General features: G+C 58.6%; 1 long non-coding RNA gene across 1 annotated transcript; it reads right to left on the bottom strand.

Annotated features, from left to right (window-relative positions):
• Window positions 1–9,478: 9,478 nt before the first annotated feature.
• On the bottom strand, window positions 9,479–15,784 carry LOC122916993. Its single transcript, XR_006386344.1, has 2 exons — window positions 15,577–15,784; window positions 9,479–11,225 (listed from the first exon to the last, which is right to left on the bottom strand). It is a non-coding gene; the product is annotated as an uncharacterized LOC122916993 (long non-coding RNA).
• Window positions 15,785–26,194: the final 10,410 nt, after the last annotated feature.

Raw genomic sequence — 26,194 nt, 5'->3', positions numbered from 1 at the left:
ACGGAGGCAAAAAATGCCTTGGCTTGGGCCCAAGCCCCTCCCAGATGCGCCTGTCCCGATCTCCGGCAAATGACCCCCAGCCTCAGACACTTCTCCCTCGTGAACTTTCTGCCCTCCGTTTCCCGACTGCGCTGTTCCCTGAGGATCACGTCCCGAGCCCACCTCCAGCAGCGGCTGTGAATGTCTCCCTCCTGCCCCTACCTTAGGCCGAGGTGCTGGCATTCTTCCGGCAGGCGCTGTGCTGCTGGGCACACAGAACCAGTCTTCGGCCCCTGGGCAAGCCTGGGATTCGCATTTCCCCCTGCACCCCGCCCACTAAGGCCAGGCTCACAGCACATGTGGACTCTGAAATGCACCTGCTGGTGGGGCCAGTCTGTGTGAGGCCTCACGACTTCACCTACAGTGCACGTATAAATGCCCAAAACTTGAGAGTGTGGGTTCATGAATTTTGACAGCTGTTTGCACCCAAGGAAGCAGCACCAGGCTCAAGCTGCGGACCGTTGCCCTTCCCCCAGAGAGTTCGCTTACCTCCTTCCTAGTCCACCTTCTCCCACCCCTTCCACTGGTGGCCATGATTCTGAGCCCTCTAGACATTGATGAGTTTGCTGGGGGGGGGGGTTTGTTTTGAGAGAGAGAGAGGTGGGGTGGGGGAGGGACAGAGGGAGAGGGAGAAAGAATCTTAAGCAGGCTCCACACTCAGCGCGGAGCTCAATGCCAGGTTTGATCTCATGGGCCTGAAATCACGAGCCAAAACCAAGAGTCAGATGCTTAATGTACTGAGCCACCTAGGAGCCCGGTTTGCTGGTTCTTAACCCACACGTGCTGGAATCGTCACACAGTGTGCACGTTTTTATATTTGGACTCTTCTCGTAACGTCTGCTTCTGAGGAGCACCTGGGGGGCTCAGTGGGTGAAGTGTCTGCCTTCGGCTCGGGTCAGGATCCCCGGGTCCCGGGATCGAGCACCATGTTGGGCTCCCTGCTCAGCGGGAAGCCTGCTTCTCCCTCGGCCCCTCCCTCCCCCTGCTCGTGCCTTCTCTCTCTCTCTCTATCAAATAAATAAATCTTAGGAAAAAATGTGCCTCTGAGATTCACAATGCTGCGCTTGTGGGTTTTCAGTTGTTTTTTTTTCCTTCTCACTTTTGTGTTGAGGTCCATTCAGTGAACTGGCTTATCCATTTTCCTGTTGACAGAGACATGAACTGTTTTGAGTTTTCAGTGACGGTGAATACAGCTTCTGTGCGTGTTGGTTTACAAGTTGTGGAAATACACCTTCTTTTCTCATCAATATGCACCTGGGAGTCAATTGTCTAATTTTCTTGGAAATTGTCAAAGAGCGTTCTAGAGTGGACCTTGTATTTCCACTGTTGTAGAATGGAGGGTCCAGTTCTTTGAGATCCCCCCAGGTTCTTGGGAAGCCTTTCCCACTTCATCCATACTGATGAGCGTGCAGTGGTGGCCGCTGCGTGTTCCTGTGCCTTTCCTTGATGAAGAGTGACATTGAGCACCTGTCCATGTATTTATTATTCATTTGGGTATCTTCAAACCCCCAGACTGAGTTTCAATCTCTTCCATTTTAAAATTGGATTGTTGTCTTTCAGTCATTGAAAAGTTGAAGTTCCTGGTCTGTCCTGGCTGTGATCCTTTGTTGCATGGCCGTACTATCAAGATGTTCTTCAGGGTTGTTGATCACCAGTCCACATTGATATCAACCTAGTTTGTTGTTGGTTCTCGGCAGCTGTCTTCATTTCCTGGCTGCACAAACAAAGCAGGTCAATATTTGGGTTCATCCAGGATTGAGGTGACCTGCGTCTCAGGTTTGATCAAGAGCAGGTCAAGGGAGCTCAGGGTATTAGCAAATGTGTCACTAAAAAGAAGACCCATGGACTCTAACCTGGATACAGAGGGAAGTGAACACAGAGCTGGGGAAGGGTGACTATCAGTCCAAGATGGCCCCAGTGGGAAGAGTGGCACAGGCCAAGACATCAGGTTTGTTTCAGGACTTCCAAAGACAACCAGCTGCCCAGCGTTCATGAACACCCTTCATAGGCAACAGTGCCACCAACACAGGCAGAAAGGCGCTCTCACGGGTGACTGCAGGGGTGGGACGTCGGTATCACACCAGCTCTCATGGCCCAATCACTCTGCACTGAGCAGGAAGTGGGGCATGAGCCTTGAAAGGCGTGAGGGCAGAGAAGGGAGATCAGACAGGCATTTCCACGGCGCGTGTGTGTGCGTGTGTGTGTGTGTGTGCGTGTGCGCGCGCGCGAGCAACCGTAGCTGCCTGACCCCATCCTTCTCCTGCGGTGCCTCCTTCTCTTTGTTCCAGGAAGCAGGACTCGAAACCAGAGGTGGCGTCCCCCGGACGCATGCTCCCACAAACTCTTTTCTCCCCAAGAATGACATAAAACCACACGTTATCTGGACAGATGAAGTAACACCATCAGGAGTCGACTGAATGTTGCAGATCCATGACAGAGCTCAGAGACGGCGTGTCTCAGAAGGAGCACCTCGGTGGCCAGAGTCACGCACCAAGGGACCCAGGGAAAGCTGAGCCAGGGTGTGGGTGCTACGGCAACTCTCCTGCCCTCACCACGTCTGAGTGGGTTGAGCCCTGTTCGCATCTGACACCTGGATGTGAACCAGGTCTCTGAGACCAATCGCTTCTGTCAACAACACTCTCAGAGACTTTGCAGGTGATCAAAGTTCGCCTACTAACCTCGCCAGTGTAATGAATCACCCTAACCGGAAGGCTGGAGTGCACAGCGACCCTTGATCTTTTTCCCCAGACCATCTCCCCTAGCTAGCATGGACCCAGCCCTGCCCCAGCCTTGCAGACACACATTCTGCGGCTGTCCCTGGCTGGCTGGGACCCTCGCCCATGAGTGAGGAAGGTTGGCAAACATCTCCATGGGGCAGGACGTGGTACTGAGGGCCACTTTCTTTTTTGGCTCTCTAGAATTTGCATCTGGAGGACATTTTTCAGAGACTTTGAGTCCTGCTCTTGTGACTCTCCAGTGCATGGTGGCTTTAACATTGGCATCCCCAGAAGCACCTACACAGCCCAGATGCTCTCTGGTGGAGGTCACCCAAGAGAGAAGAGCACCTGCCACCATGGGGTGGCCCAACGAGACCATCAGGAATCACAGAAACCATGACACAGGGATCAAGGACAAGTGGTAGGAGGCTCTAATTCAGACCTAGCCCCTGTCCGTGGTGCAAATTGGAACCTCTCATGAATGACACCCCCATCTGCGATGGTAGGAGGACACAGAAGACCACGTGCCTGTGAAGGAAGGTGGGTCCAGCCCCAGCCCTCTTCACTGAGCTCCACGATGCTGCACTGCTCCAAGCCCAGCTTGATCAAGCTCAAGTCTGGCTCCCACACGCTCTTTGCCTAGATGGCTTGGGGATTGAGTTGGCCAGCAGCGGACCCTGCCCTGAGTCTGGGGAGCTGGAGGCAGCATGTGTCGCCTACGGACAGGTGCAGAGGGACTTTGCCTTCTTTGGCTGTGCACCCAACAGCCGTGGACATCTACAGTCCGACCTCAGTAGCCACACAGAGAAAGCCAGAGCCTCCTGACGGCGCACCCCACTCGAACACGTGCCCACCGCTCCTGTGAGCTTGTCGTGGCCACCTACGCAGTGTTGGAGAGGTCCTACTGGTGATCTCTTGACTCTCCATTTCCACGATCTTCCCTATGTGAGCTCCAGGTCCGTGAGCACCCTTCCTGCACGGCTCCTTCTTCCTTACTGTGATTTCCAAGTCTATGAGCACCCTTTTATGTATGATACGCACGGGGCTTGGCTTTTTAGATCAGACCCTATTGCTGCAAATTCTCACCTGTCATTGGAGGGAGCAACAGGGGACACTTGGGATCACTTGGATTATCTGGAAACCGCCCTCCATGGTGGACATACTCCACATTTTCCATGCTCCCTCTTCTATGGTCTCCCAAAGCAAGCTTTCCGAAACCCAGGCTCTCTGCCGTGTTGCCCCCCGACTTCTGGCTCCTCTCGACCTGATACTGGTGTGACCGGTGCCCCCATATCACCAGGCCTTTGCTCAAACACAGCTCACTAGAGCTGGCCCAGTGTTGCCTTCGCCTCGCCCAAGCCAAAGGTCCCGGGAGTGAGCATGGACACAGAGCTGCCCGCAGCCCCGTCCCCTGGAGGAGCTCTGGGGCTGTGTGTCTGGAGCCCTGCCCACGCTTTCTGCCAGCACCGGTCCCGGACGTGCCGCCCCTGGGCACCTTGCCTCACGCGGCTGGAGCCGCCAGCTCCTTAGTCTCCTTCCAGAGATGTTTCGCTGCATTAATACTTCGACACGGGCTTGGGTTTTAAAAAAGTGTTGAGTGTTCCCATGGCCTGGGGTTTTACTTCATTTGATATGACGCGGCCTTTACACAAGAGCCTAAATATCACTTCATTTAATGTCATTTAAGGTCTTGCCACTTCCTCTGCCTCCCTGTCCCACGCTCTGGTACCCAGGTAAGAACAGGGGGCCTCTATTCATCATGTCTCAGAGCAAGGAGAAGTGGCCAGGGTCCCAAGCTCCCAAACCTGAAGGAACCAGAACACAGAAATCTCATGAAATGTACTCGTGGCTGGTAGAAGGCGAGTCCAGATCCCCTGTCAGCCCCCCGGCTCAGCCACAACCCTGCCCGTGCCCGGCCTAGCCCCCGTCCTGGGCCTGCCTCTGTAGTCTAGACCCGCTGGTCACTCAGCACCCGCAGTCACGTTCCATTTGCTCTTTTGCCCCCCAGTGACTCCTCTGTGAGCCACTGGTCACCCTACTTCCCACGGCAGGCTTGGGAGGGGGCAGTTGGTGAGCTGTGGTTCCGCTCTCGGACCCGCATGGCGTCTCCTCCGTGGGGAGAAGAGTCAGAGGATGTTCTGACTGAGGACACCAGGAGAGCACTCGAAGAGAGCCATCCCACAGGTCAGGGCAGGGTGTCGGCCAGCAGATGGGCAGGGGAGGGGAGGGGAGGGGACATGACGCTCTCAACAGGCACCGAAAAGGGTGTGAAGACAGCCCACAACGCACGCTTCTCCTGGGCGGGGAGAGGCAGCTTCATCCGAACAACAGATGACTGATGTTTCCTTCCCGCCACTGACAGGGCTTCCAGAGCCTTCCTCGCCCCCATGGAGAGCAGCGTACCTAGCCTCACCTCAAGTATGAGCAGGGCCAGGTGTTGGCCCTGTAAGCCTCCAGTCACAGAAGCATTTCCCAGAGAGGGTGACTGTGGTGTGGCCCCAGGACAAGAAGGGCTTCCTCCAGCTCCAACAGCATCAATGAAAGCCCCATTTCACTGGCTCTTTAGTAAAACGTCAACACATAATCCTGTCGGCAAAGCTTTCACGTCGTTGAGGCCTCTGGGGCTGTGTGTACACATTCTTCTACTGGCCTTTCTGCTATGGAATCGTTTCTATTTTTAGGGGAGTGCGTCCGCACAGTGAAATCAGAGAGTTCTAAGTAGCTTATATTTAAAAAGCCCTGGGCTCCATGCCCAAACCTTCCCTTCTTCTTAGAGGAACATATTTTCAATCTCTGTGAAGCTCTTTGGCTTGACATTTATTTCAGTTTAATAAATGTTTAATCCTGCTGTTTCTTGATTAATCAAGACATTCGAGTCCCTTGATTGACTTTCTGTTAGAGACGGAGAGAAGTTCTCTTCCGTCCTCCCACACTCTGCCGCTCACCACCCCCCCTTCCCGCGGGCCGGAGGGGACACTCTCCGCTGGGGGCATATGTTGTTCTCCACTGCCTGGACGTCGGCCTCCCCTCCTCAAACAGCCTTTATGGGTTTTCCCGGAAGTTAAGATTGCCTCGTGTTTTTATTTGCTCAGTGTTCCATGTACTTCTTAGTAGCATTTCCAAAGGTTTTAACACATCTGGTGAACACATCCGAACTTCTCTAAGCATTGAAAAAGCTTTTTCCTTTCTCTTCCCCTCCTGTGTTGGGCCTCTTTTTCCAGATTTCCATCTTCCCTAGCTTTCCTCCTTATTTTATGGAAGCGCCTTATCGGTGGTTTCAGAGAAAGAGTTCGGGGGAGACAGAAAAATCCATGATCAGTAACAGACGGGTAGAGAGAGGGGGATGGGTAGACGGGTAGGTGGATGGACTGATCGCTGGACGGACAGACGGATGATGGATAGATACGTACATAGATGATAGATTAATAGATTCGGGTAGATAATGGACGAATGACCAGATTGTCAATCAAGTGATGAATAGATAATGGGCGGGTGGCCGAACGGATGATCTTGCTTTCATGTCTGAATCCATCCGTGTTCCTCCTTCCATCCCGACCGAGATCCGTAATCTTCTGCCCGTGGAATCGTCATCTGTGTGTGCAGCGCTGTCTTGGATCTCTGAGTCAACTCCTGTTCTTCTGTTCCCTGGTTGTTGTTTCTTCTGCACACCTGCTTTCTGATTTGCCTCCTTTGAGTCTGTCTCTCATGGACAGTCTCTCTCCAGCATCTGTGACCCTGGCTGTCCGTTCGCATTTCTAAGTGAGGCATTCGGGGGCTGGCTGGAGTTTGGAGAGGCCTTGCAGACTGAAGCAAGTTGCGAACGAACCAGGCTCAACCGAGAAAACTCCCAATGCCAGCATCTGGTGATGCTCTCTCCGGAGATGGCTGACTTTCTCCCCCGGGAAGGGTGGACGGGCCCGGCTGCTCTCCCGGGACAGTCAGAGTGGGGAGGAGCCGAGGGCCCAGAGTGGTTAATGTTCTCTTAATGTGAGTCAGTGTTATCTAGGGAGGATGGCCAGGTCCTTGCCCTCGGGGGGCTCGCGGTGAGTCGCAGGACCAACAGAGGCTCTGAGAGCCCGGCAGGGAACCCCGGGCTCTGCAGGGCAGCGCCGGCTGGGGCCGGATGCACAGAGCATGCAGACTGGCGCGGGATTTAAAGAGAAGGTTGTGCGTGGGCAGAGGTGAACGGCACCTGACAGTCCACGGGGGTGGACGTGAGCGTGGCCTGGGCTGGATTCCGGACTTAGCAGCCGACTCGGCAGGACCCAGGAGCGCCGTGATGGCACAGCGCGAACCCCACTCCGCAGCCCAACTACAGTGTGGGGCAGGGGCTGGGCAGGCGGTGGGGGCGGGCAGTGAAGAAAGGCCTTCTCAGCAGCGGGAACCCTGACCTAATGCCCTCTGCCTCCCGCGGACCGAGCTCCTCCTGTGTGCCAGACGCACACTCTCCTCAGTGAGGTTTTGACCCTCCAAGAAGGGCTCCAGGTACAGAGCTCCTGTCCCCACCGCGAGGGGGAGGGTGGACCGGCTCCCGCGCCCACACCTCTGTGTGCACCTGCGGGGGGGGGGGCGCGGGGGGCATCCAAGAGTGAGACGAGGGCTTGCAGCTGCACACGTGTGTCTTGCAGGGACTGAACGAGGCGTGGAGGCCGGGGGAGAGTCTGGAGCTGAGATCCGCGTGGCCTCCGTCGCTCCTCCCCAACTGTCCACATCAGGCGGTGCGGTCTCTTCCCGGACATCACCCGTGGAGCCCACAGTCCCGGGAGGCAGGCGTTGTCCACTTTCTGTCACTCTGTGGGATGCGTGGACCTGGCACCAGGATCAGGGCTCAGGGTGGTCCCCAAGGTGGTCTGGGCAGCACTCTGAGGTCATAGCTTTGAGGGAGGGCCAGGGCTCTCTGCAGGATTATCGGGGAAAGCTGCGAGAAGCAGCACCTTGGGAGGACACGGAATGGGGAGAGAAACCCGCTGGGTAGACAGGCGGGAAGGGCAGCCCCGTGGGAGGACCCCACAGGCAGGGCAGCTCCTGTCCTGGAGAACCCAAGGATCAGGGGGATGCCAGTGGGCGTGGGGGAGCCGGGCCAGCTGGGGATGGCAGCCCCAGGCTCACATTTCCCCTGGGGGTGGAGAGATGGGCAGGGAAGCTCCAGGCCCTCGGCTCCCTGCGTGAGATGCCCCACAGCCGACATGAAACACAGTTTTGGTTTCACATGGAAACCATGACATAATGATCGTTCAGCACAGCGGATCGCGCCCCGCGTAAGCGATACTGCCTCGCAGTCTGTGGGAGCCATCGTGGGGGCCTGCCGACGGAACTGACCCTGTCAGGTCACCTCAAGGACCAGGGTCTTTTAGCAATGCCACAGGATATTATCGCTTAAAAAATCTACAACATTGACCTTCACAATTTTTTCCAAACTGAAAACAGAGGAACATAGTGGAGGTTTCCTACCTCTGTGCATTCTACCCTAAAAGGAAAGCACTGATATAGTCTGGCAAAATCACCTTTGTGGATGGGAGTGGAGCCACCAGCGGGGCGGTGGGGGGAGGCGCCCCATGGGCAAGTGCTCTGGGAAAGTCCCCTACAAAGCCCATGCAGAGCCCCGCCAGCCACTTGTGGCTTGAGGTCACTCCCTCACCGGGTGCAAACTCCTCCAGGACAAAAGAGAAATTTGGAAGAATTAATTAGGGGAGGCCTCGCCTGGATTAATCATCCTGGCTTCTCTCCCCTTGTTTGGAAAAAAAGCAGAACACTTTCCCAAAAACAGCCCATGAATTTTCCAAAAGGCCTTCGCACAGGAACCTGGTCCGTGAATTCTTTTATTCCTGTGGAGCCTGGAAGGACATAACAGGGGGAAGGAGCTGCCACGCCCAGGAACAGGGTCTAGTGGAAAGAAAACTCACCAGCAGTGAGGTCATACGGTGACCGGGCTCCCGGGGGTGGGTCTGCAGGAGAGCAACCCTGCCGGCGCTCGGTCCTTGATGTCACCGAGAATCGGGACAGCGAAGCGGGTGGCCACTGGGAGCTACAGGCTACGCTCTAGAAATTAACAAGCAGAGGGCCTTCCTGGGCAGAGCAGGACACCAGGAGCCCCAGGGGACAAATTCACAGTCTTCCTAATGAAAACTTTTTACAAATTTAAATAACTAACATAATCTAACATTTTAATAATTCTGACACAATCAACAAAATATTTTTTATAAAAGCTAGGCCAAAGTCTGTTCCTATGCATTGAATGGAGACAACGTGGGCACCGTGATCCAGACACGCCTACAAATTTATCAGAAAGACCCAGCACAGGGGAGAGGGGTGCAGATTTACCGGGGACCCCCTGCAACACTCATGGTCACGTGCCAGGACGGTCAGGCTTGCCGGTTCCACGGGCGCTCCGCTCTCGTGAATGAGAGGTCGTTTTTCCTTACGGGGATCAGCGAAACCTTTCAGGATTGTAAACAGCTCTACAGGTCAGAATGCAGGAAGACGGCCCGTCTCCGTGAGCAGGGAGACCGGCTCCTGCCACGTCCGGCGATGGGGCTAAGCTCCTCGGGCTCTCTAGAAGCCCCAGCAGGTGCGCACCAGACGTCAGGGAGAGCCGTCTCGGCTCGGACGCTGGCAGAGGACGCCCTGGAGCCCCACGTGCCCATCAGTGGGGCTGTGGATGAGTGACTCATGACCGTCCATGCTGTGACGGACTGTTAGATCAGTAAAAAGAGAAAAGGAGGTTTTGAGTTTCACGGTGCAGTTTTAGTGGGGAAAAAAGTCTCAAGACAAGGTCTATCATGTGCCTCTGTCACCATCAAACACACATGGATCAGCATGAGCACAAAAGATTGAGAAACCACGACAGGAAGGTTGCCCTGGGGTCCCCTCCGTGTGCACCAATCCTTCGGGGACAGGAAACAAGCTCAGGGCCCCGGGGTGGACCTGCCGCATCAGGGTGGGCAGGAAGGTTCCAGCAAGGACGTGGAGCCCTGCGAGGCAGCAAATTCCCTCCTCTTCTCTCCACGCACATGGAGGGCTGCGGGATGGAGGAATCCACGCCTCTCGGTCCCGGCCACGGGGTCCTCCTGACTCCCAGCAGGGACCCGCGCTCCTCCTGCCCAGCAGAACGTGAAGCCAGAGCCAGTGAGCCGAGGAAAGCCCTTATCTCCAGAACTGGATACGGCCAAGATAAAGAATAAAAGCAGGAACTAGTAAGAGTGGCTGGGTGACCCCAGTAGGAAGTGTGACCTGCTGTGACCTGCTGAACTGTGACCGGACCCATGGCTGAACCCCGGTCGCTGACGGGAGGCAGGGCCATGCTCGTGGGGAAGAGCTGGGCTGTGGCCGGGACCCACCGGTGGGGAACCTCCCAACGTGGGGCAGGCTTGCTGCACGCCAGGCCTGTAGGGCTCCCCTCAGATGCCCCGGCCCCGAGGTGGGGTCCATCCTCTGAGGGTCGCAGGCTGGCAGGAGGAAGACCACGTGTTCTGTGCTGTGGGCTCCGCAGTCCGGTCCATGACGGCAGATAGAGCACCTCCCATTTGCTTTCAAAGCAGTAATGTCGGTGGCATCAGAGTTGGTCTCCTGGCCGTCCAGTCACCCAGAGGCCAGCAGACTCTGAGAAAGGCTTTCTTACCACTGGGTTAGCGGTTTTTTCAAACCCACGCACACAGACGATGCTCGGGGACACAGGGAAGAGAAACGCCAGGAGAACAGCAGGGAGGGCTTTCTCTGGAGTCCCCGGTGGGCAGTGGGAAGCCACGGGCAGCAGGGTTTCAGCTCGGCTCAGGCCCCTCACTGGGACCCCACCAGGGCAGGACGCCAGCATCTGGCTCGTCTTTGCCCCAGGAAGCAATTCCCAAGTCACTGTTCACCAGTCTTGCAGGAAGGTTTTCTGATTTTCCATGAACGTAACTTCCGACCACCGTATTGGAAACCCCAGGCACAAGTTGAAAAGGACCCACTGGAAAGGTATTCAAGGTGAATGTTCTTCGGCAAAAGAAGTTTTGTAGAACAGCATGGGCCGTATTTCCTTTTGAGACAGAGGATAGAGAGAGATGGAGAGATCGATGAAATACTTCGCAGCCATAAAAAAGTGAATCTTGCCCTTTGCAATAACACGGAGAGTCCTAGAAGGTATGATGATCCGTGAGGTCAGACAGAGAAAGACAAACACCGTACGATTTCACTTGTATGTGCGATCTAAAAAACAAGACAAAGTGAATAAACAAAGCAGAATCAGTCCTATAAATACAGAGAACACACTGAGGGTCGCCGGAGGGGGGGTGGTCAGATGGCCCAGGCTTCCACTTACGGAATGAATGTGTCGCGGAATGAAAGGCACAGCCCAAGGAGCCGGTGGACGGTATCGCCGTGCGGTGTGTGGGGACACTGGGGGGAGCATCGCATGATGAACACACGGATTTATCGGTCACTGTGGTGTGCACCGGACACCGATGGGACAGCACGTGTCAACCGTGCTTCAATCTAAAAAGGCCGGGGGAGATTAGATAAACACAAAACCAAAAACATAGGAAATACCAATTTTCAAAAAAACCGAAGGGCACAGAAGATTATAACGTGAGAGATAAAATTGTCCTGCCTCCAAAATAAGCACAGCACGAACATTTTCTTGTCTTATAAAGTACGCGTTCATGCGAAATCTTGCGTACGCGCGTCCTTCGTACAACTTAATAATCGGTGTGTGTGTCTATACGCTCCATTCTCTCCAACCTTCTATGATAACTAATCGTATGTCCTCCTTATCAGGACAAACAGACCTACACCTTTTTTAAAAGCAGCCTAAAATTCATCCCGTGGAGAGCACTGTTGGTTTAGCCCGTCCCACAGAGACGGCCGCGCTTACGGGCCGCGGGTTTTAAGCTTCTCCAGCAGTTCTGGAGGGAACGTTGTCACCCTCAGCGTGATTTCGGGGGAGAAGAATCTGCACAAGTCAGGTGTGTCTCTGGTGTGTTTTAACTCCTAGAATCCGAGGAATTAGGGGAGCAGCATTCTCGCATGCGGCAGCCAACAATGTCCCGAGTTGCGTCCCCCCCGCTCGATCCTGTGTCTTTGGTGTCCAGCTGCTTGGTCACAAATGCAGGTCGGAGTCTCTCTACACATTCGACGGCCACACGCCTTTCTTTTCCAACAAAATTGGGCACCCGGAAGAACATCCGGGTGAGACAGAATGCGACCTTGCCCAGGGTCTGTGTGCGCCTGTGCATTTCCTCAGGGGTTAGCCTGCCTGGGGTCACATTTACAACTTTAAATAGTCTACTGCAGACTCCTTGCTCTATAAAATGTAGACAACACCCATTGTCCTTCCTCGGCCAGTGCTGAGCTCACCAGTTCCTGTCGGAGCTCACGCCCCTCCCCAGCATCCCGAACCTCCCATTCGGGCCGGCAGCGGGACCCCACCTGCACAGCCTTGACGGCGGGGCAGGTAGGAACCCCGACCCCGCAGTCAGATGCCCAAGCCAGCCCCCTGTGCGAATGACCGCCGTGGCCTGATTACTCGGATAAGCTCCTGACTAGACAGAACGTCCGTTCAAGGACTGTTTTCTGAAAGGCCTCATGGACTCTCTTCCCCCTGCCCTGGCTCGTTGGAAGACCCCACGACGCCCTCACCCGGATTCCTGCCTACAGATTCTAGCGACACTCCCTGCTCCCCACGTCCTGTCCAGAACGCTGGATCACTCAACTTTCTGCCTGCAGGTGCTGTTGTCTTTCTGCCTGGACGCCCAGGGATTCCTCCTCCCCCTCCCTCATCCTTATTCTCCATCACTCCGAGCAGTTCCGTTTCCCTGGTCAAACCGAGCTAATAAAACCATGTGTTACTACTCATAAAATGCATCCCATTAAGTCGCAAGGCTCTGCCCGTCTTCTCCTGTACGGGGCCGGCTCCCTTAGATTGTGTGTGGGGGACACACTCGTATTTACGACAACCATAGAAACGGCAATTTCCTTCGCCACTGTGCCGTGAAGCTGGCCGACGTCACACTTCACAGAGCCCCCCGATGTGTCCTGGGGCAAAGCCATCAGGGAGTGGGCGGACCGAGACACCCCCCCGCCCGGCTCCCGCCACCCTTTCCGGACCACATCTCAACCCCCACGGCTTCACCTGGAACCCGCCCAGAGCTCTCCGGCCGCAGGTGGGCAGGAGAACGTAAAAGGCAGCCTTGCTGTACCACGGATCTCCCCCGGGCGGGGGCTGCTAGACCAGCCGGCTTCTCTCCGGGCCCCACTGACTTTTACTCTTTGCTCACTTTTCTTTCTCCTGCTCGTTTCCAAGGCTGTAGACATGCGTTGAGGAAGTAAGAGTGAGCAGGGAGACACGTCCCCACGGACGTTAATGTGACTTTCTTCTTGTCGACCTCCAAGAAAATTTTCTCGGGCCGTCGGTCTCCTTGACTTACGACTCTGGTTACGTGACCTTGAAGCTTGCGCAAGACCGCATCCTTCTCGGGTGGGAAAGGTCGCCGCAGCTCACAAAGCACGTACAAGAGCACTGGGAGCAGCAGGGCAGCCCCAGGAGCGGGAGCAACTGGAGTTTCCTCTTCTCGAAGTCTAGGAAAGGTGACGACGCACTGACTCGCATTTCCCGGGGGGGCGCGTGATGCGTGGGAAAATGGACCCCATACACTGGGGTTAAAAGCCACGACAAAGCATCATATAATAGAAATTATAAATACATTGCACAACATACCCATGTTTTTAAAACATCCAGTAGCACTAATTATTGTTTCTGGGCAGTTCAACTTCGACTCCTTATTTTCTTCATTTTTCAAATGTTTTATAATAAATATGTGTTGCTTTTATAATTAAACCAATAACAACTGCCAGTTTGTAAGACAGAGACATATTTAAGCTGGCAGGGAGGAAGACCTCAGCCTGAGCTGGGCTTAGAACCCCAGTCTACGGAGAATTCCCGAAAGTGCCAGAAGGCATACTTCTTACCTAGCTGGTCCCAGGTCAGACGCCCAGCTCTTCCCCCTCCGGTGATTATCCCTCCAGCTCCCAATCCCTCCCGCCTCCCCTCCAACACAACACAGTCCGGAAAGCTGACGTCCTAAAATGTCCCTTGGCTCCGTCCCCGCCTCGCCTGACGTCCACGTCCCACCCCTCATCCAACCGCACACTGTTCCTCTGTCGCGGGCCCCCGCCGGGCTTCAGACCCGCGCTCTCTGCTGCCGCGCGGTCATCCTCATCCCAGACCCGCTCCGCATCCTACACGGAGGCGGGGACTGATGGCCGTTCCCCACTGAGCACCCTTCTCCCGCTCAGGCCTTGCAGACGCGCCGGCTGGGCAGAATTAGCCTCCGGATTTCCACCCACCACATCTGTGACTTTGCCTTCTTTCAGCATCTCGGGAAATCGGACCATCGTCGGATTAGCGCACCCTCGAGCCCTGGAGGCGTCTGTTCATTCGTGGGCGGAAAGTCTCATCAACCCCAGCTCCAGAAGAAGCCCCAGGCCCGTCCTTTCCTTCCACCAGCGTCCCGGCCGAGGTGGTCTCTTGCCTACAACACCCCTGCAGACTCCCAGCGTGTCTCCCCGATTCCCTGCTCCTCCCTGCAGTCCCTCCGTCACCGAACCCGAGAAACCGGCCAATCAGAGCAGCACAAACACGTGGTCCGGCGCTCGCCGCGGATCTCCGTGGAGCCGCGGGAGACGGGGACTCTCTCTGACGCAGCCCTCGCTGCCCACCGCCTCGTGCCCCGCTGACTCCGCGTTTTGAATTTCCAGGGTGTGGTTCCGTATTCTAGTTGGGTGACTGTCCGGGCAATGGACGGCAGAGTCCGTGGGATCCGTTTCTCAGGACTGCACGTCTCTCTACAAGCATCTGAGAGTGAGCGTGGCGGCGAGCGACCCGCTGGCCTTGGAGCTGAATGAGTCTACGCGGCACCGATCAGAGCCAAGTGAGCTGAGCTGTGGGTGTGGCTCTGCGCGCCTCGGGCTGGCAGGAGCTGGCAAGCGACCAGACGACCGATCTGCGGCACAAGGACCGTCACACTCATGGGCGAGGCCCACACCTGCGTTTGCACAAGCACCCCCAAAGCAACCAGGCATGGCTTGGGGAAGCTGCGCGCGCTCCTGTCGGAGAGGCCAGAAACGCGACTTCTGGGGATCCGTGCGCATCCCTGGCCAGTCGGCACGGGGACGGACTTGCCGGAGGGCTTCTGTGCCGGCGCGGTCTGCGACTGTGCGCTGACCCCCGCCGTTAGGAGCGGCACGGCCCGTGCACAGAGCGTCGAGAGAGGCGGGAGGCGGGGGTGCGGGAGGGCTCACAAGGACCCTGGTCTCCTGCAAAGTAAGAGAAAGGGACCTGCCCCTGCGCTCCACACGGGCCACAGACAGACAGAAAGACACGACACCAAACAAAGCCACGGACCTCACCCAAGCACGCGGCTTACAAGAGCCACACCTCCAGGAGTCGGGGTCAACACGGGAGTAAGGAGTTTAGGAATAAACAGGGTAAAAACTAAAAAATAACAATAAAATAAAATAACGAAAGATCTGCACGATTGCTGCACAGACAAGACAGAGCCTTGAACTTCGGGTGAAGGCAAAAGAGCACAGGACGCTCTAGGGATGGGGTCGGGGAGGACGGAGCAGACCCTTCCCAGAGGCTGCATCCAGGAGAGCCGGAGGAAGGGTGGGTGGGAAGGCCGTGCGGCAGGGACCCCTGGGGTAACTGTAAAAACCAGACGCAGCGGGGACTCTGGGGAGCGGGACCGCAAGCAGAGAGCTGGGAGGCCTGAGGGCAGGTGCAGGGAGCACAGCACCCTCGCCCCGTCCCACCCCACCCCACCCCACCCCACCCACCCCACCCCACCTCGCTCCTTCCCGGACCCGCTTCGGGTTGGTCCTCGGGGTTGCTGCCCGGCAGAGAGGGGCCTGCCTGTGGGTCCCAGCCCTGCCTCCTGCTCCTGCTGCTCCCGGCTCCGAGGTCACTCGCCCAGGGAAGAGAGCCCGGTGGCTGGGATCAGGGCTGGGGCGTAGGCACGCCGGAGACCCGCCGGAGCAGCCGGCCCGCTTCCTGTTGTCGCCAGGGTTGCTCTCTTCCTGCCTGAGCGGCTGCTGGAGAAGCCCTGCCAAGCAAAGCTGCCTGGTAACCCGGTGTTGTTTCCCAGGGAATAGGCAAGCATTGTTTGCACACAAAACACGCCTCTGTCCCCGGCCAGCCTGTCTGCAGAAAGTTATTTCTGCAGAAGCTTGAAGGAAAAGGCTGGGGAAAAAATGTGCTCTGGCTTCGGTTTCCCCATGCACACTTCTTAGCCAAGTACGTGAGACACAGATAGCATCACAGCCCAGGGGCCGCGGGATGGGGGTGCGGGGCGCGTGTGTAGGCGTATCCTGGTCCTGCAGCCCCTGAGCCCCCCTTTGCCACAGACCCAACCAGAGCCTCCGCAGCCTGCTGACTCCTGAGTTGACTTTTCCCCAAGAGCCCGGCTGTAGTCAAAACGCTGGGCGAGCGGGCCCCGGGCAGGCCTCTGGCAAAGTTCCCTGTGACCCTCAAATCCTCACACTGCCCTTGTCCCCAGCCCTCGCTCCAACCAAAGGGACAGTGTCCGGCCTCCAGCAAGCCTCCCGCGGCCGTGCCAGCAGCCGCCCCCAGCCCCCTGCCCCGCAGGCCCCCGCAGAGCAGAGCGCCGTGGACAACCTGGGCCGAGACCCTCTTGCCGTCCCGGCGAGCGAAGCACACGAAGCTGGGACGCACTTCTGCCGGTAGTTCTCGCTCGAAGTGGCTATTTTCATCAGGAAACTCACATTTCAGTCGGGGCTGGCATATTCTAAAGGGATTTGGAAAGGGACTGGGCATATGCCAGCCACCCCCTTCCCTCCTACCACCAAGGCCGCCGCCCACCCGTCATGCGGGTCAAACCCGGAAGGGACCTCGGGGGGCCGTGGACCGCACTCCCTAACACCCCCGTGCCCGCCGCGGGCCCCGCTCTGCCTGCCCCGGGGCCGCGCACCCACAGGGGCTGGACCCCCCAGCAGAGGCGCGGGCCCTGAAGCCTCACAGCCTTACGGCCCCGGAGACTCAGGCGTGTGTCAGAGCCCGAGCGGAGCTGGTGTGGCCGTCAAGGACAGCCGTGCCGCCCTCCACCTGCCATAGCCGTCCCGGCAGGGCCAGACGAGGCAAGCGGCTCGGGCTGCGTCTGTGCACCCCGCCTGGGGGTGGCGTGGGGGTTCCCAGGCCCCAGAGGCAGACACCCCGAAGGGGTTCCCAGGCATTGAAGCGGAGACTTTGACGCTCTTGACTCTCAGCCTCTAAAACGGCCTGTTTCAGGACTGACGGTCAGAGTCCTCTCCGGTCACACTTGCCCAGGCCCGAGCAGCGCTGCACCAGGCACTGGGCACCTGCTTCACGTGAAACGTTCCCCGCAGCACCGGCTTGGGTTTTGTTACTGCCGTCGTTGGAGGTGAGGTTTGCAAGTTACCAAAAACAAACAAACAAAACAAACGAACGAAACAAGTCAGTTTGATTCTCCAGCCCCGTAACCGCTGGACGCCCCAATGGGCTTCTTCATTCTTGGGCGGCCACGCCGTGCTCGTGGACGCCGGGGACGCCGGGGCTGGGAGCCGGCTCGGCACCAGGCTCCACCGCGGGCTGTTTGCTTTTCTAACGACTCCTGAGCTCCGGCGTTCAGATTCCGTGACGCCCGGCCCGGCTCAAGTGTTGCTGCCGCAGGCGTCTGCCGCCAGAGGCCTGGCCGTCCTGGAGACAGGCCCCGCTGGGGGGCACGTCGCGCCCCCCTCCCCAGCTGGTTTTGATGCGTATTTTCCACCTTGTGGAGGCCGGGAGGGGCTCTGAGCCGCAGCTCGGCATGCTCTCTCCGTCGAGACCGGTGCCCTCTCCAAAGGAGCCGGCGGCCGCTGGGGCCGCTGCCCATCTGGGGCTGTGGCAGGACAAAGAAAGACGGAGGAGGGCGGGTGCCTTCCCAGCCCTCACGGGGCCAGTGCGGGGAGGACGCCCATCCCTCCCTCTGCTGGGACCCTCGGGAGCCTCCTACACTCGGGACATGGCAGGTCTACGAGCGGGCTTGGTGACCGTAACGGATGGCGTCCTGAAGCCCCTCTCCTGGGGTGTAGACCGTCCTCTCTTGGCCCTCACAGGGATGTCCCTCTATCCCAATCTCCTGTGCTTATAAGGACTCCAGTCCTGACAGATTAGAACCTCAGCTACCTACATCACTCCCTTAGGGGCTCCTGTCCCCAAACACAGTCTCACTTCAATGTCCAGGGGCTTCGGACCCCAGCGTGTGGCCTCGGGGCCATGACAACTCAGTCCCCCCCAAGAGGGGACTGTCCGGACAGCTCCTGCGAGGTGACAGGCGGTCGAGGGCTGCGGCGCACTCTGAGATCAGCGGCAAGGACCGAGGTGTTCCATGGACGCGTCAAAAACATAGACTTAGTAGAGCTTTTCCGTCCTGTTGGCCAGAGCAGGACCCGAGAACGACAGCCTGAGCTCATCCAGCCGGCAGGCTGGCTGCCTCCACGTCAGAGGAAGCCGTCAGAGGCCCGGCCACGTGTGGCCCGCGTGTCGTGTCTGTGGCTGCTCCGGAGGAGCGGAGCAGCAAGACCACAGGGACCCCAAAGCCTGAAAGGTCGTAGAAGACGTGCACCAGCCCGGCGCGGAGTAGGGGATCCCGGGTCGCTGGACCGACGAGCCCGTGGGCGGAGCCGAAGGCGTGGGGAGTCAAGCCCAGGACGCCCTGAGTGATCCGCGGGAAGTCTTGTGTCCTGGAGGTGCCCCCAGGTGCGTCAGGCCATCGCCATTTCCCAGCAAGACCCAGCGAGCCCGAGCGACCGTGTCTGTCGGAGAGGCTGTCCCCAGCTGCCCCTTGTGACCTTCAGGGGCCTCGTCCTACAGGATCTGTTGCTGGAACTTTCGGTCCCACCGAGGATGGAAGACCTGGTGCCCCGGGATCATGACACACGGACACCCTTCCCCGACTCTGAAACACAGTCCTGAGGACCATAGTCGATGTGTTCGTAGACACCGTTTCAAGCCCAAAGCGCTGTGTCAAAGGTGCTGGCCATGTCAGGGGCCAGACCGAGCGCTCCCCCCATTCTCCCTAAAATCCCAATTCTTTGGGGATGAACGAGTCTCCACCCCCCAAAGAAACCCAGGGTCTGGGAGACACAGAGCTTCTCTGTCCCGGAACCACAGCTGGGTTGGTCTGAGTGGTCCCCGCTGGGCTCCGAGTTCCCAGGGACGTCCCTTGATTTCTTAGAGCCTGGACACCCACCAGCAGGACCCAAGTCCTCCCTTTGGGGCCATGCACTGGCACCCAAGTGCTAAAGGAAATCAATTCCCAGGAATAGCCTCCAGCATCCCACAGCTCCCCAAGGTGTAAGTGCAAAATGATGCCCCCCTCCACTGTGGCTCCAGGAGCCTCTGGACAGGCTCTCAAGCAGGAGAGGCAAGAGGGGACAGGAGCAGCCGTGCCCCAGGGGGTGTCCGCATTCTGCTTCCTGGAAATGGGACGCAGAGTTGGCCCAGACCGGCTGTTCAGGTCCTCAAAGGAACTCCCACCTGCTTCCCTATAAGGTTCTGGAGAAGCCGGGCGGCGGGGTGCCTGCCAGTGCCACGGACCTGGTTCTTCCCGGCCCCGGAGGCATGGGAGAGCCTCGCCGCCCACATCTGTGAAACACCCAGTTCACGGAACGTCCAAAGGAACTAGCAGCCATGACCAATGGAAAAACTTAGCCCGGGTCCCTGGCATGCGGGAGGAGGTCCACACCGAGCATACATGAAGCTCAGAGAAGAGGACCAGGAGGCAAACCACAGCCATAAAATAGTAAATAGTTAGGGAAGGAAAAGGAAGTAGGTTTTTTTAAATGTCTAAGGTATTTCCCCCACAGTTTCAGCAGGACCAAGGGGCAGCAAAAACTGCATTTTGTCCCCCAAACTAACGCTTGCACACACTCACACACGCACAGAAATACACGCAGACCTGGGACAAGCCTCGCTGGGACACATCCTACCCTCGTACTAGCCTGTGAGCTCCATCCGTCACACACTTCAGAGGCCGGCCTGAGCTGGGTAAGCTGATCTCAAGACATGTTTAGGCCCGGGGGCGAGCAAGACCACCCGTCCCCACCAGGAGTGTGCGGGAACGCCTCCAGTGCATTCTCCAGGCCCCTTCGATTTTCCCTGGCTCCGTCCCAGGTAAAACGCCTCCTCCAAGACAAGGCCAGGACTGCAGACTCCGGTCTGGTGTGAACGCGCGCGTGCGCTTCTGGGACTACACTGCCATGACACACATGGGCATCTCCAGGGTGACGTGCAGCAGCTCCCGGCGCCCAGGACTCCTTCCCCCTAATTCCTTCCAAATAGGGAATGGGCGGCACTTTAAAAATGAGCCAAGGAGACCCCAAGGAATCTGCGGATTTGAAAACATTCAGCGCATACTGGAAATACCTTTTGCTTTAGAAATACGGAGCTCTCCTGACCACAGAAAGTGCGGAAGCGGGACGGCGCGGACTTCCCGCCGGGCTCCCGGGATGGGAGTGTCGGAAACTGCGTCGGAGCCCCAAGTCCGTCTGAGTCTTCTCAGATGCCCACATCTGCGGTCGCGGCTTTTAAAAGTACCAGGACTGCATCCCCGAAACTCCAGCTCACTGGGGAACACTGGACATATTCCTTTCCCAGGAAGACATATTTAAAATGCTTTAAAATAACGAACGCCCTGAAAATTCGGAGAAGTTAAAACATGTCGAACGCCCAGCACTTCCTGAGCGCTGTGTCCTGGGCACTGGGCGTGGGTTACTTCGTTGGCTCCCCCCCTGGCTCGGGGACATGAGTTTGGCTCCCGCAGTCACCCTCCCGTAATAACAACTATTGCTGAGCATCTCCTCTGTGCCAAACACCATTCTACTGCCGGGAAGATGCCAGAGGAGATGATGTCCCTTCCCAGGCAGAGCTGATAACCCAAGGACAGAGACAGACCACAGCAAAAATGCCAGACCTGTAAGAGTGCCCGGGGGTGGAAGTGTCTCATGGGTCTGGATGAACGCAGCAGGGTCAGGAGTGACTTCTAGGAAGAGGTCACCTCTGGGGGCGCCTGGGGGGCTCAGTCGGTAAAGTGTCTGCCTTCAGCTCAGGTCATGATCCCAGAGTCCCGGGATCGAGTCCCGCATCGGGCTCCCTGCTCAGCGGGAAGCCTGCTTCTCCCTCTGCCTCTGCCTCTCCCCCTGCTCATGCTCTCTCACACGCGCTCTCTCTCAAATAAATAAATAAGTAAAATCTTAAAAAAAAAAAGAAGAGGTGACATCCGTCATCAACGTGAGTGAAGGAGGCGACCACTCGCCGTGTGGGGTAAAGCCACCTGCCCAGGAGACAGCAAGGAAAGGCCTGGGGTAGGGCTGGGGACTGAGGGGCGGGGAGCCCCTGTTCATGTCCGAGCGGTAGGCAGGGCCGAGCATCCCAATGTCTTGGGTTTTATGTTGGACCGGGGATCGGGGGGCGGGGAGAGGCTTCAGGGCAATCTGGTGTTCTCTATCTCTTCTTACTTCACTTTTTTCCCTTTTATTTAAATTCAAGTTAGCTAACATACAGTGTACTTTTTTTTTTTAATTTTTTTTTTAAGATTTCATTTATTTGACAGAGAGAGAGATCACAGGTAGGCAGAGAGGCAGGCAGAAAGAGAGGAGGAAGCAGGCCCCCCACTGAGCAGAGAGCCCGACGCGGGGCTCGATCCCAGGACCCCGAGATCATGACCTGAGCCGAAGGCAGAGGCTCAACCCACTGAGCCACCCAGGTGCCCCTACAGTGTACTTTTTAAAGATTTTGGTTTTTTGTTTGAGAGAGAGCTTGCAAGCATGAGCAGGGCAGAGGGGAGAGGCAGAGGGAGAAAGAGAGGGCGGGGGGAGCAGACTCCAGGCTGAGCAGGGAGTTCAACACAGGGCTCCATCCGGGGGCTCCAAGATCGTGACCTGAGCTGAAGGCAGATGCTTAAACCGACCGAGCCACCCAGGCGCCCCACCTAGTGTAGTGTTCCCTCGGGGACAGAATCTGGCGGGGTCTGCATGGCTCCCCTTATCTCCAGCTGGCATTCCCCTCCACGCCATCTAATCGCCAGACGCCGGGGTAGTCAAAGGTCATGAGAAGTCCCGTTCCGGGTCCCCAAGCTGCCACGCAAGATCACGTCCAACCCTCCCCGGGGAGGCGCACACAGACACCGGTGTCCGCACGGATCGCACAGCCCTACTGAGACCGCGTGTAATCCTGTCTACAAATAAAAGCTGTTTCTGCCGCTTCCCACCGGATCCTTTCCCATGTTTGAAAACCCGCCAGCCGTCAGCCAGCCCCCTCCTCCTTCCAGAAAACCAAGGCCCTTGAAGGCCCGCAGACTGCAGCCCAGAGGGTGCACGTTGACCTTGGCGGTGTCCTTTTGCAGACCCTCCCTGGAACCCGGGGCCTGGGGAGTCCGTTTCAAGCTGTCCACAGCCCTCACCCTGGGCTGCGGACAGCTGCTGGGGAGCTGTGGGGGGTCATGGGGCCGGTCAGGCCTCCGGCAGCTTGGCACGGGGTCAGGTGCTCCCGGAACCAGTGCCTTCGCAGGGCAGGCAGCACGGGCCTGCAGACCTCAGTGCGGGTGTCCAGGTGCCGCCCTCAGGAAGTTCTTTGATGGGGCGCTTGGGTGGCTCAGTGGGTTAGGGCCTCTGCCTTCGGCTCAGGTCATGATCCCAGGGTTCTGGGATCGAGCCCCACGTCGGGCTCTCTGCTCCGCAGGGAACCTGCTTTCTCCCCTCTCTCTCTCTGCCTGCCTCTCTGCCTACTTGTGATTTCTCTCTGTCAAATAAATAAAATCTTAAAAAAAAAAAAAAAAAAAAAAGGAAGTTCTTTGACGTTTGAGGACTCGGGGTTAAACTGAAGCAAACCAGTTTCCGCACGGCCCAGGTCTCAGAAGGCCGACGTCTGATCCCGGGCTGCCCACAGCCGTTTGCCCAGAGCGCCAGCGGGGTCAGCGTGCCCGGCGCCCCGGACAAGCGCCCATCCGGCCTCGGGCTCCTCGCTTTCGGACGACGCTCTGCTGAGATGTAACGCGTTCCCGCAGCTCACCCTTCTGAAGCGCACGGCGTCTTCACAGGGAAGTGAGTCCGTTCGCACGATCGGGTTTTAGAACATTTTCTTCAACCCGAAGAGAAACCCCGTCTCCTCCGCCCGGAACGGCCCCTCCCTCCCGCCCCGGACAGCCACGGCTCTGCCTCCTTTCCCCACGGACCGGCCGGCTCCGCGCTCCTTGTTCACAGAATCCTCCTGCGTCCGGCCGGGGGCTTTGACGATTCTTCCATGCCGTGGCGTCATTGCTGGCCCTTCCCGCGTGTTCCTTGTAGGACCACCCCGCACGTGCCGGCTCCTGTCCTCCATGGGGGTCCCCGGGAGTGGCTTCGTGGCGGCCGTGCCCTGCGAGGCTGCCCTGAGCGGCCGGACTCCCGCTCAGACGCCCCGGACGGCTGCGAAGCCCCAGCTTGCTGCGTCTCCCCTCTCCGTCCTCCCCAGGGGTTCCCGGGCCGCTCTGCTCTCGCCGGACCTGACATCTCACCGGGACTCCCGTTTCCGGCTCTGGGACCTGCTGGAGGCACAGGGGTCACTGCGGAGTCTGTGCATGGGATGCCCTCCAGTTTCCTCCGAATTTCGACCGGCCTTACGTGCCCACAGGGAGCTTGTGACTCGGTTTTTACCTGGGGAAGAGACACACAGGGAGAGCGGTCCCACTTGGCGAACACGGGCGGGAGAAGGTGGGGGCAGACGGCCTGCGAGACCCCGCCGGGAGTCCGGAGGGAGCGCCCCGGCCCTGGGTGGTTGCTGCCGGGACATTGGGCGAACCCCACCCGCAGCCCCAGGGACCACAGAGCGTGAGCGTGGAAGGGCCTTGGCCTTCGTGCCCAGAGCGGGGCGGCTCTCACGTCAGGGCCGCCGCGCGGGATCTCCCGACCCGCCGTGCGTGGGGCCGCAGACGGGAAGTGCAGGTGCCCGGGCTTCCTGGGCGGGAGCTCAGCGTCCCCGTGGGGAGGAGCGCTCCGCGGGCAGCGTGGCTGTCGGGGCTGCAGACGCGTCTTCGCAGAGAGAGACGCGGAGAGGGCGGATCCGGGCAGGCGGCGCTGGGAGCATCCTCTGTCTGCGGAACGGAAAGAGGAAAGAGCCTCTGTCAGGAACGGGATCTCGGGGCCCAGAGGAGGGCTTCTCGGCAGCCGCTGGGGCAGAGCTGGGCACATCCCTCCAGACACAGGTGGCTGCGGGGCCCCAGTCCTGAAATGCCTCAGAGTCCCACCCAGAGGAAACCCAAACAAGCCCGCGGGTGGGGTGTCACCTCTAAGTCCTGATAGAGAATTGGCAGCCTGAGCCCTGGGCCCGACGGCCAGCCCCACCAGCTGCTCCGGGAGGAGACACTGTCCTGGCCTCACTTCCTCCATTTCACTTCCCTGATCCCCATGCCGTGAGCCGCCGCCCCCCGCCCTCCGTCCTCTGGTCCTGTGAGTTCCGTCCCGGGACACCAGAGACAGATGATGACTCAAGGGAGGCTTGCCCAGGTGGCCCCACGGCCCGACCCCTCTGCCAGCGGCTCCCGGGAAGGGGAGGGCTCCGGGGAAGCCCATGGCAGGCGGGGCTGGTTCGCGCCAGACCCTACCCTGGGAGCGGCCTCGGTCTCTTCTGCACCAGTCGAATTACAGCTGCTTTCAGTGTGGCCGGCGGGTGTCCAAGGCTGCCGGACGTGGTGGAGGAGGAGAAGGAGCCCGGGCCAGCCAGCAATGCCTTGTTCCAGAGAAACGGGGTGTCAGCCGACCACGGCGAGTCCAGGGCACAGGCAAAACAAATGCAGCCTGCCCCGTGTGCCAAAACAAACTCGAGCTGTTCTCCCAAACCGAGCACCTCCTGGTCAGTGCTCCCAACAAGGACTTCTGTAGAACTCCCTCCCCGGGGTCTGGCAAGCTCTCAGAAAGGGCCGGGGTGCCCTGAGCTCACCCGCTGGGGCACTGGAAGGAGGCTTCAGACCTCGTGAGCCTTCCAGGGGAGGCGTCACGGGGTCCCAGAGAACAGGCCGCCCTGGCGAGCTCCCAATTTACCAGCTCAAGCGGCCCCCGAGCGGCAGGATCAGCACTGGAGGAGGGGTATCCTCCCCCTCCCAGGGAGCAGCCGAGGCTCAGATCGTCCAGGCAAGGCTGGGGGCACACGGCCAAAGTGCTCACACCGGCGTCCGAGATGGCTCTTCCCCGAGGAGCCGCAGCGGTCAGGACCCAGTCCCGGAGAAGGCACGGGGAAGCCCCAGGGTCCCCACGTGGTCACAACCCTTGAGATGGAAATGTGAGCGTGTTTTGCAGACTGGAAGCCCTGCAGCCTGCACCCGCTGTCCTATCTCAGGAAAGGGTGGCGAGGAAGCTGGACATCTCTGGGGCTGTAGGCCGCACTCTCACAAGTGTCAGATACGGCCTGTGGGCGCCGGGAGACCTGGCATGTCCCCCCACAGATCCGGAGACCCTTTGGCACGAACCAGCAGTTCTCAGAGTGTAGGCTGTAAACCTGCAGCATCAGGAGAGAAGGCGACGTCCCAGGCTCAGCCCCAAACTTACTGAGACCCTGGGGCAGGTCCCAGCTCTCGGAATGGTCCCAAGCCCTCCCACTGGGGACCAGAAGGGCGGGCGCCTGGAGGGAGAGTCAGCCTGTGGGCTGGGGCGGAACACTCTTAAAACAGAAAGGTCACGGCCAGTGCAAGCCTGCACACCCGGTCCTCAGCCGCGTGCGGGCTGCAGAGGAGACCCAGGGGGGCCAGGTTCACCAAGGGCACTGGCGGGCTTGCACACCTGGCAGGTGAAAGAGAACCCAGCCCCGACCCCCACGGGACCCGGCCTGGGAGCTGGGCTCCTCGGACACCCGCCAGGGCCTGGAAGAGGCCAAGGCCAGCCCGGGGCCCCAGCTGGGGCCACTGACTCTCCTCCGTTCTGGGTGGAGACTCCCCACAGGGTGAAGTAGGGCCCAGACAGCCAGTCCCAGGGAGGTGCCCTTTGCAACTAGGCCGTTAGGTCAGTACGAGCTTCACGGGGGCCAAGACAGGGTTCTAAGAACAGCCCCCCAGAAACTGTGGGGTGGTGCGGTGGGAACGTTCCCAGCCCTGCCGGTCTGGCTCCTGCCCATGCCATCTCCCGCCGGGGGCACGGGGATGGGGCTACACGGACCCCCACAGCCCCCAGGCCTGCAGACACAGAGCGAGATGCAGAAGCTCTGGGTAGAGTGGGGGCCAGGGCTTTGATGGGAAGCGTGCTCAGAGCCTGGAGGGTGTGAGCCCACCCACGTGTGTGACCCGGAGCCCCTGTCCGCAGGCTTCTGGACCTGGGTTCCCGGGATGCTCCTCAGCGTCCGTGTAACCTGTGAGCTCCTCATTCGTTACCCAGATGTGTCACTTCCTGCCAGGCCTTCCAGACGCCCAAACTCAGAGCGTAAG

This window comes from Neovison vison, chromosome 9 (assembly GCF_020171115.1).
Source record: "Neovison vison isolate M4711 chromosome 9, ASM_NN_V1, whole genome shotgun sequence".
Classification (NCBI taxonomy): Eukaryota; Metazoa; Chordata; class Mammalia; order Carnivora; family Mustelidae; genus Neogale; species Neogale vison.
The sequence above is the reverse complement of the archived record's forward strand: the minus strand, read 5'-3'. Positions and strand labels throughout refer to the sequence as shown.